General features: G+C 40.7%; 1 pseudogene across 1 annotated transcript; it reads right to left on the bottom strand.

The window, feature by feature from the left end:
- Positions 1-5928: 5928 nt before the first annotated feature.
- Positions 5929-7066, bottom strand: LOC147378212 (glutamine synthetase pseudogene; annotated as a pseudogene). Its single transcript, XR_015135950.1, has one exon. The product of XR_015135950.1 is annotated as a glutamine synthetase pseudogene (transcript).
- Positions 7067-11686: the final 4620 nt, after the last annotated feature.

Raw genomic sequence — 11686 nt, forward strand, 5'->3', positions numbered from 1 at the left:
GTGACTGCAACCATGAAATGAAAAGATGCTTACTCCTTGGAAGGAAAGTTATGTCCAACTTAGATAGCATATTCAAAAGCAGAGATAATGTCTTTGCCAACAAAGGTCCATCTAGTCAAGGCTATGGTTTTTCCTGTGGTCATGTATGGATATGAGAGTTGGACTGTGAAGAAGGCTGAGCGCTGAAGAATTGATGCTTTTGAACTGTGGTGTTGGAGAAGACTCTTGAGAGTCCCTTGGACTGCGAGGAGATCCAACCAGTCCATTCTGAAGGAGATCAGCCCTGGGATTTCTTTGGTAGGAATGATGCTAAAGCTGAAACTCCAGTACTTTGGCCACCTCATGCGAAGAGTTGACTCATTGGAAAAGACTCTGATGCTGGGAGGGATTGGGGGTAGGAGGAGAAGGGGATGACAGAGGATGAGATGGCTGGATGGCATCACTGACTCGATAGACATGAGTCTGGGTGAACTCCAGGAGTTGGTGATGGACCGGGAGGCCTGGCATGCTGGGATTCATGGGGTCGCAAAGAGTCGGACATGACTGAGTGACTAATCTGATCTGATCTGATTGATATTTCTCCCGCAATCTTGATTCCAGCTTGTGTTTCTTCCAGTCCAGTGTTTCTCATGATGTACTCTGCATATAAGTTAAATAAGAAGGGTGACAATATACAGCTTTGACATACTGCTTTCCCTATTTGGAACCAATCTGTTGTTCCATATTCAGTTCTAACTGTTGCTTCCTGACCTGCATACAGGTTTCTCAAGACGCAGGTCAGGTGTTCTGGTATTCTCATATCTTTCAGAATTTCCCACAGTTTATTGTGATCCACACAGTCAAAAGCTTTGTCATAGTCAATAAAGCAGAAATAGATGTTTTTCTGGAACTCTCTTGCTTTTACCATGATCCAGCAGATGTTGGCAATTTGATCTCTGATCCTCTGCCTTTTCTAAAACCAGCTTGAACATCTGGAAGTTCACGGTTCACATATTGCTGAAGCCTGGCTTGGAGAATTTTGAGCATTACTTTACTAGCATGTGAGATGAGTGCGATTGTGCGGTAGTTTGAGCATTCTTTGGCATTGCCTTTCTTTGGGATCAGAATGAAAACTGTCCTGTGGCCACTGCTGAGTTTTCCAAATTTGCTGGCATATTGAGTGCAGCACCTTCACAGTATCATCTTTCACGATTTCAAATAGCTCAACTGGAATTTCATCACCTCCACTAGCTTTATTCATAGTGATGCTTTCTAGGCCCACTTGACTTCACATTCCAGGATGTCTGACTCTAGGTCAGTGATCACACCATCGTGATTATCTGGGACATGAAGATTTTTTTTGTATAGTTCTTCTGTGTATTCTTGCCACCTCTTCTTGATATCTTCTGCTTCTGTTAGGTCCATACAATTTCTGTCCTTTATCAAGCCCATCTTTGCATGAAATGTTCCCTTGGTATCTCTAATTTTCTTGAAGAGATCTCTAGTCTTTCCCATTCTGTTGTTTTCCTCTATTTCTTTGCATTGATCACTGAGGAAAGCTTTCTTATCTCTTCTTGCTCTTCTTTGGAACTCTGCATTCAGATGCTTATATCTTTCCTTTTCTCCTTTGCTTTTCACATCTCTTCTTTTCACAGCTATTTGTAAGGCCTCCCCAGACAGCCATTTTGCTTTTTTGGATTTCTTTTCCATGGGGATGGTCTTGATCCCTGTCTCCTGTACAATGTCATGAACCTCCATCCATAGTTCATCAGGCACTCTGTCTATCAGATCTAGTCCCTTAAATCTATTTCTCACTTCTACTGTATAGGGATTTGATTTAGGTCATACAGAATGGTCTAGTGGTTTTCCCTACTTTCTTCAATTCAAGTCTGAATTTGGTAATAATGAGTTCATGATCAGAGCCACAGTCAGCTCCTGGTCTTGTTTTTGTTGACTGTATGGAGCTTCTCCATCTTTGGTTGCAAGGAACATAATCAATCTTATTTTGGTGTTGACCATCTAGTTTTGTCCATGTGTACAGTCTTCTCTTGTGTTGTTGGATGAGGGTGTTTGCTATGACCAGTGCATTTTCTTGGCAAAATTCTATTAGTCTTTGCCATGCTTCATTTCGTATTCCAAGGCCAAATTTTCCTGTTACTCCAGTATTCCAGTCCCTAATAATGAACAGGACATCTTTTTGGGGTTTTAGTTCTAAAAGGTCTTGTAGGTCTTCATAGAACCGTTCAACTTCAGCTTCTTCAGTGTTACTGGTTGGGGCATAGAACTTGGATTACTGTGATATTGAATGGTTTGCCTTGGAAATGAACAGAGATCATTCTGTCGTTTTTGAGATTGCATCCAAGTACTGCCTTTCGGACTCTTGTTGACCGCGACCGATGGCTACTCCATTTCTTCTGAGGAATTCCTGCCCACAGTAGTTGGTATAATGGTCATCTGAGTTAAATTCATCCATTCCAGTCCATTTCAGTTCGCTGGTTCCTCGAATGTCGACATTCACTCTTGCCATCTCTTGTTTGACCACTTCCAATTTGCCTTGATTCATGCACCTGACATTCCAGGTTCCTATGCAATATTGCTCTTTACAGCATCGGACCTTGCTTCTATCACCAGTCACATCCACAGCTGGGTATTCTTTTTGCTTTGGCTCCATCCCTTCATTCTTTCTGGAGTTATTTCTCCACTGATCTCCAGTAGCATATTGGGCACCTACTGACCTGGGGAGTTCCTCTTTCAGTATCCTATCATTTTGCCTTTTCATACTGTTCGTGGGGTTCTCAAGGCAAGAATACTGGAGTGGTTTGCCATTCCCTTCTCCAGTGGTCACTTCTGTCAGATCTCTCCACCATGACCTGCCCTACTTGGCTATAATAAAGAATGAAATAATGCCATTTGCAGCAACATGGATGCAGCTAGAGATTATCATACTAAATGAACTAAGTCAGAAAGAGAAAGACATACCATATAATATCACTAATATCTGGAATCTAAAGTATGACACAATTGAATCTATCTGCAAAAAATACATTCAATAATAAAAATAAATTAAGTTGGATAATTAAAAGAAAAAATCAAATGAACACATATTCTTAAATGGGGCTTAAAACCTTGACAGCAATATCAGAAATTTCAGTATAAGAAAACAATGACTGAGAGATATCAAATCTCTTCTTAGCTCTACTTGGCAGTTTTTTTTTTCCCTGTGGCAGAGAAGTGGTAGGAGAGTTTCTCAGTGCTTTATAATGAAGAAAGAATAAGGATAACTATCTTACATAAATTAATGAGACTAAATAGAAAATCACCTTGATCATTATTGAAATAAAAGCTATCTAAATCTAAGCTATAATTATAGTAGATGCCATGAAACTGATGCCTACAGTCTGACTCTCTGTATCCATGGGAGCTGCATCTGTGAATCCAACCAAACTAGGATTGAAATTTTATATTTAAAAAAAAAATTCCAGAAAGTCCATAAAAGCAAAATTTGAAGCTTCTGCATGCCAACAACTACTTATATAGCATTTTCATTGTATTAGGTATTATAAGTAATCCAGAGATGACTTAAAAAGTGTATGGATATGCAGAAGTTATATCCAAATATTACACCATTTATAAAAGGGATTTGAGTATCCATGGATTTTGACATTACTGGGATTCTGAAACCAATCCCCTGCTGATACCAAGGGATTGTATTTATCTGTCAAGGTGACCCTACTACATATGTGGTTGTAACAGCACACATCTGACTGCAAGTATCACAACAACTGAAAAAAGAAATTTAACTAAGACAATAATAAAACAATAGCTGGCATTTTTTAACACTTTGTATATTATAATCATCATCTCTGTTTAGTTTTACTGCCCTCATGCTACCTTAAAAAGGTATCACTTTTATTATCCATATTTAACATGAGAAAACTGAGGCCAAGAAGTCTATAAGACCTTGAGCCAGAAAAATTTCCAAATCTATCCACAGGTAGATAGGAGTTGTTTAACTCAGTAATTAAATGATTTATTGGCAGTTGATCAGTTTCTTTGCAATTTTCTTGGATTTTCCTCATATGGAAACAATATGGCTCCTACAGCTCTAAGAATCAGGTTGTTTATCAATTACAAAAAGGTCATGAAGTTACCTGAGGGCATTTGAGGGAATGGGCTTATCAAAGGTCTATTTAATTGATTCAAGGAGAAAAGCTTTCCTGGAATTTAACAAGTAAATTTCCATTTTCATCTCATTTGGAAAACTGGATTATATAACAATCCTTAACCTCACTGGCAAAGAAGAAGGAGATTACCCCAACTGATTTGGATCACTAATAATGCACCCCCTGGAAAAGCCACCTTACTTCCTGATTCCTGACCATATCTTTATTATTTAGTTAGGAAGAAAGATGGGATATTGTTGGTTGCCAACAAATGTGTCTACCCAGTTTATCTACATAAACATTTTTAACTGAATAAATTAAATAAAGTGAACAATGTGATTAACTTGTTATTAATATAGGTATATCTGGTTTTATTGCTTTTTACTTTATTATACTATAAAAATATTGCATTTCTTTTAAATTTAAAAAATTAAAGACTGTGGTAACCCTGTGTCAAGCAAGTCTAATGGTACCATTTTTCTGACAACATTTACTCAATTTGTGTCTCTGTCACATTTTGGTAGTTCTCATAAAATTTCAAACCTTCCCCAGCAAGAAGACTAAGACTCTTTGAAGGTTCACAGGGTGGTTAGTGTATTTTAGAAATAAAGTATTTTTAATTAAGATATGTACATTGTTTTTTAGACCTAATGCTGTATAAAACTTAATGGGCTACATTATAATGTAAACAAACATTTTACATGCACTAGGAGACCAAGAAAATTACATGAATCACTTTGGTGATCTGGAACTGAACCTGCACCATGTGAGATATGCCTGTAATGTTGAAAATAGTGGCCATGCAGAGACATTTTACCTAAACACAATAAAAGAAAGCAGAATGAGAGCAAAATCAAATTCAATGGAAACCATCAGTCTGGATGAAACAGATTCCTGTTCCTCTGATGTTTACTTTACAAACCTTCACAAAAAATTCTGAAAACTCATAAAAAGAATTTTTTTTTTTAAGGACAAAGGTGGGGTTTGTTTTTATTATGAAATAAAAAAAAATAGTAACTCCTCAGGAATCTTAACAAAGGAAGGGAATATTTCACACTCAGAGAACAGACACCAAGATACAAAATTACAACTGTTTGGACTCCAGACTTGTCCCATCTCCTCCAGAGCAGAAATGGGGAGGAGACAGCTGAAGCAAAGAAGCAATTCTGTAAAACAAAGACTTAGAAACCCTAACAAATATGATTAAAATCTAAAATTCTGTTTTGCTTAAAAAATAAACAAAAACAAAAACCTTTTTTTAAATATTATCAAAAGGCCTGCTTTAGTGACATGCGAGTCCCACCGGAAAATAACCCCAATACCCCCTTGTCAGTAACATGCTCAAGTTGACCAGCCAACTCATATTTCCAAACCCCTGTGTGTACAAGTACAAGTGTGTCTTTTAAAACTGGGGCTTAGGTGATGGCTACTGCTATCATGGGCTTCCACCTGTTAACCAACCAACCTCAGCCTCCCAGAAGGGCAAGCAGGGCAGAGAGAAGCCCTGAAGTGGTAGTGAGGGAATATCAGCCCCAAACAGCCAACTCTTCCAGCACAGCCTCTCCCATCCCCACGCCCACTCAAAAGGAGATCCTTATTTCTAACCAGACTACTTAGTCTCAAATTTGGGTTCCCCATAACCAGAATGGCTTTTTCTCCCTAAAGAGAAAACACACATTTATCTGCACACCCATATATATAATTTTTTTGTTTTTACATTTAAATATAAAAATACTACTCTGCTTTGTGTTATAAATGGAAGACCACACAATGAGAACTTTTTCTTTTAAGGTAGGACCATCCATCCATTTGTGCAGAGCCTGTTAGGACACGTGCGGATGAGGGCTTCGGTCACGGCGAAGGGGTCACAGTTGGCAGATGGGCGACGGTCTTCGAAGTAGCCCTTCTTCTCCTGGCCAACAGTCCGGGGGATGCAGATGCTAGCACCATGGTTGGCCACGCCGGCAGAGAAGTCGTTGATGTTGGAGGTTTCGTGGAATCCAGTTAGGCGCCGGGCGTTGTCCAGGTCCCCCTTGGGATCGTAAGCTCGGATGTGGTACTGGTGCCGCTTGCTTAGTTTCTCAATGGCCTCCTCAGTGTACTTCAGACCATTCTCCTCTCGCATGGCCTTGGTGCTAAAGTTGGTGTGGCAGCCAGCACCATTCCAGTTTCCAGGAATGGGCTTAGGATCAAAGGTGGCGATCACTCTGAAGTTTTCACACACACGATGCAAGATGAAACGGGCCACCCAGAGATGATTGCCCATGTCGATTCCTTCATAGGGTCCTATCTGGAATTCCCACTGTGCAGGCATGACCTCGGCGTTCCTGCCTCCCGATCTTGATGCCGGCGTAGAAGCAGGCCCGGTAGTGAGCCTCCACAATATCCCTGCCGTAGGCCTTGTCCGCTCCCACATCACAGTAGTAGGGACCTTGGGGCCCAGGAAAGCCATTGGAAGGCCAACCAAAGGGGTGCCTATCAGTGCCCATGAGGGTATATTCCTGCTCCATTCCAAACCAGGGGCGCTGGTTGCTCACCATGTCCATTATCCGTTTACAGGTGTGCCTTAAATTGGTCTCTGCAGGCTTTCAGTTGTACTTGAAGACTTCACAGAACACCAGCTTGTTGGGGTCCTTGCGGAAAGGGTCCCGAAACATGGCAGCGGGGACAAGATACATGTCACTGTTGGAGCCGTCAGACTGAAAAGTACTAGAGCCATCAAAATTCCACTCGGGCAACTCTTCTATACACTTGGGTTCAGAATCCAAGGTTCGGGTCTTGCAGCGCAGTCCTTCTCCAGTACCGTCGATCCAGATGTACATAGCTTGGACTTTATCGCCCTAAGGTAGGGCCATGTACACCTGCTTGATGCCTTTGTTCAAGTGGGAGCTCGCTGAGGTGGCCATGGTGGAAGGTGTTCCCGGCGCCAAGCAAAGCAGCAGGGCGAGCAGGCGGCGAGAGCGAGGTAAGAAGAGAGGCGAGGAGGACAGGGAGGTGCTGCTTAGACAGCCTGCTCTTCTCCCATTCTCGGCTCTGTCAAAAAGAGATTATTATAACACAACGTTTTAAAGATTTTCAGTTCAGTTCAGTTCAGTCGCTCAGTCATATCCTACTCTTTGTGACCCCATGGACTGCAGCATGCCAGGCATCCCTGTCCATCATCAACTCCTGGAGTTTACTCAAACTCATGTCCATTGAGTCGGTGACACCATCAAACCATCTTATGCTCTGTCTTCCCATTCTCCTCCCTCATTCAATCTTTCCCAGAATCAGGGTCTTTGCCAATGAGTCAGTCCTCACATCAGGTGGCCAAAGTACTGGAGTTTCAAAATCAGTCCTTCCAATGAATATTCAGGGATGATTTCCTTTAGGGTGGACTGGTTGGATCTCCTTGCAGTCCAAGGGACTCTCAAGAGTCTTCTCCAACACCGCAGTTCAAAAGCATCAATTCTTCTGCCCTCAGCTGTCTTTATTGTCCAACCATCACATACACACATGACTACTGGAAAAACCGTAGTCTTGACTAGATGGAAATTTGTTGACAAAGTAATGTCTCTGCTTTTTAATATCCTGTCCAGGTTGGTCATAACTTTTCTTCCAAGGAGCAAGCCTCTGTTAATTTCATGGCTACAGTCACCATCTGCAGTGATTTTGGAGCCCCTCAAAAAATAAAGTCCGTCATTGATTCCACTGTTTCCCCATCTATTTGTCATGAAGTGATGGGACCAGATGCCATGATCTTCATTTTCTGAATGTTGAGCTTTAAGCCAACTTTTTCACTTTCCTCTTTCACTTTCATCAAGAGCCCCTTTAGTTCTTCGCTTTCTGCCATAAGGGTGGTGTCATCTGCATCAGTTCAGTTCAGTTCAGTCACTCAGTTGTGTCTGACTCTTTGCGACCCCATGAATTGCAGCACGCCAGGCATCCCTGTCCATCATCAAATCCTGGAGTTTACTCAAATTCACGTCCATCGAGTTGGTGATACCATCTAGCCATCTCATCCTCTGTTGTCCCCTTCTCCTTCTGCCCCCAATCCCTCCCAGCATCAGAATCTAAGGTTATTGATATTTCTCCGAGCAATCTTGATTCCAGCTTGTGCTTCATCCAGCCTAGTGTTTCTCATGATGTACTCTGCATATAAATTAAATGCTCAGGGTGACCATATACAACCTTGTCATACTCCTTTCCCTATTTGGAACCAGTCTGTTGTTCCATGTCCAGTTCTAACTGGTGCTTCCTGACCTGAATACAGGTTTCTCAAGAGGCAGTTCAGGTGGTCTGGTATTCATATGTCTTTAAGAATTTTCTATAGTTTATTGTGATACACACAGTCAAAAGCTTTGGCATAGTCAATAGAGCAGAAATAAATGTTTTTCTGGAACTCTTAGTTTTTTGATAATCCAACATATATTGGCCATTTGATCTTTGGTTCCTCTGCCTTTTCTAACTCCAGATTGAACATCTGGAAGTTCAAGGTTCAAGTACTGTTGAAGACTGGCTTGGAGAATTTTGAACACAACTTTACTAGTGTGTGAGATGAGGGCAATTGTATGGTAGTTTGAGCATTTTTTTGTCATTACCTTTCTTTGGGATTGGAATGAAAACTCACCTTTTCCTGTCCTGTGGCCACTGCTGAGTTTTCCAAGTTTTCTGGCATATTGAGTGCACATTTAGCTCAACTGGAATTCCATCACCTCCACTAGCTTTATTCATAGTAATGCTTCCTAAGGCCCACTTGGCTTCACATTCCAGAATGTCTGGCTCTAGGTGAGTGATCATACCATAGTGATTATCTGGACCATGAAAACCTTTTTTGTATAGTAATTCTGTGTATTACTTAATACTGTGTAATACTTAATACACCTCTTCTTAATATCTTCAGCTTCTGTTAGGTCCATACTATTTCTGTCCTTTATTGAGCCCATCTTTGCATGAAATGTTCCTTTGGTATCTCTGGTTTTCTTGAAGAGATCTGTAGTCTTTCCCATTCTATTGTTTTCCTCTTTTTCTTTGCACTGATCACTGAGAAAGGCTTTCTTTTATCTCCTTACTATTCTTTGTAACTCTGCATTCAAATGGGTATATCCTTCCTTTACTCCTTTGCTCTTTGCTTCTTTTCTTTTCACAGCTATTTGTAAGGCCTCCTCAGGCAGCCATTTTGCTTTTTTGCATTTCTTTTTCTTGGGGATGGTCTTGATCCCTGTCTCCTATACAATGTCACAAACCTCCATCCATAGTTCATCAGTCACTCTATCAGATCTCATCCCTTGAATCTGTTTCACACTTCCACTGTATAATCATAAGGGATTTGATTTAGATCATACTTGAATCGCTAGTGACTTTCCCTATTTTCTTTAGTTAAAGTCTGAATTTGGCAAAAACGGTTCATGATTTGAGTCTGGTCAACAAGACCAGTCAGCTCCTGGTTTTGTTTTTGCTGACTCTATAGAACTTTTCCACCTTTGGCTGCAAAGAATATAATCAATCTGATTTCAGTATTGACCATCTGGTGATATTTATGTGTAAAGTCTTCTCTTGTGTTGTTGGAAGAGGGTATTAGCTATGACCAGTGCGTTCTCTTGGCAAAACTCTAATTAGCCTTTGCCCTGCTTCATTCTGTACTCCAAGGCCAAATTTGCCTGTTACTCCAGGTGTTTCTTGACTGCCTACCCTTGCATTCCAGTCCCCTATAATGAAAAGGACATCTTTTTTGGGTATTAGTTCTAGAAGATCTTGGAGGTCTTCAAAGAACTATTCAACTTCAGCTTCTTCAGCATTACTGGTCGGGGCATAGACTTGGATTACTGTGATATTGAGTGGCTTGCCTTGGAAACAAACTGAGATCATTCTATCATTTTTGAGATTGCATCCAAATACTACATTTCAGACTCTTTTGTTGACTATGATGGCTACTCCATTTCTTCTGAGGGATTCTTGCCCACAGTAGTAATGGTCATCTGAGTTAAATTCACCCATTCCAGTCCATTTTAGTTCACTGATTCCTAAAATGTTAATGTTCATTTTTGCCATGACCACCTCCAATTTGCCTTGATTCATGGACCTAACATTCCAGGTTCCTATGCAATATTGCTCTTTACAGCATCAAACTTTACTTCCATCACCAGTCACATCCACAGCTGGGTGTTGTTTTTGCTTTGGCTCTGTCTCTTCAATCTTTTTGGAGTTATTTCTCCACTGATATTCAGTAATACATTGGGCACCTACTGACCTGGGGATTTCATCTTTCAGTGTGCTATCTTTTTGCATTTTCATACTGTTCATGGGTTCTCAAGGCAAGAATATTGAAGTGGTTTTCCATTTCCTCTCCAGTGAGCCACATTTTGTCAGAACTCTTGGGTGGCCCTACATGGCATGGCTAGTTTCATCGAGTTAGACAAGGCTGTGGTCCATGTGATCAGATTGGTTAGTTTAAAGATTTTACCATAATTCTTTAAGACAGATTGGTGTGATTTAGTCCCTAAGTGGTCTCCACTCTTTTGCAACCCCATAGACTCTAGCCCACTAGGGTCCTTTGTCTATGGGATTTTTCCAGGCAAGAATATTGAAGTGGGTTGCCAATTTCCTTCTGCAGGGGATCTTCCTGACTGAGAGAGCGAACTTCTCACTGAGACACATCTCCGTGTCTCCACTGCAGGCAGATTCTTTTACCGCTGAGCCACCAGGGAAGCCCCATGAATGGATGATAAGCAAATATAAATTGATCTTTTTGAAAGATAGTACAAATTTACTTACAAATTTACTTTGAAATATCCATCAAATATTTATAGAATAGATTATACTATAATACATATAAACAGCAGTGCAAAAAACAGACACTGTAAACCATGTCATGCAAACACAATTTATAAACAGATTATGCATCAAACTAAAACATTTGAAAGTAACAATAAAACCATAAAATGCAGAATGGACTAATAATGTTAAAATCATATATAAAGGCATTGGTTGGGGGCGGGGGAGTAGTAAAACTGTTGACTAAACTGAAAACTCCTTTTAAACTAAAATTTCTCTTTTCAAATTAAAGCACCTGTGGTATAAGCAAAATGTGTTTTATCAATTTATGTAGCAATAGAGGATGCTGCATGGACAAATCTGAAAATGTTTCTTTTCAGGGGAAAGTGAAAGTGGAAGTAAAAATCCCTCAGTCGTGTATGACTTTTTGTGATCCCAAAGACTATACAGTCCATGGAATTCTCCAGGCCAGAATACTGGAGTGGGTACTCTTTCCCTTGTCCAGGGGATCTTCCCAACCCAGGAATCAAACCCAGGTCTCCTGCATTGCAGGCAGATTCTTTACCATCTGAGCCACAGGGGAGGCCCAACAATATTGGGGTGGGTAGCCTATTTCTTCTCCAATGGGTCTTACCAGACCAGGAATCAAACCGGGGTCTCCTGCATTACAGGCAGATTCTTTACCAACTGAGCGAATTCACGGAAGCCCTTTGAGAGGAAAGGTGCGTATTTTTATAGGCTTGTTTTCACTTACAGTTTGTGCTCAGAAGTTCCTAAGACAGAATGAAAGA

Source organism: Bos grunniens, chromosome 2 (genome assembly GCF_055505025.1).
Source record: "Bos grunniens cultivar Pamir isolate PY7600 chromosome 2, Bosgru_T2T1.0, whole genome shotgun sequence".
NCBI classification, from domain to species: domain Eukaryota; kingdom Metazoa; phylum Chordata; class Mammalia; order Artiodactyla; family Bovidae; genus Bos; species Bos grunniens.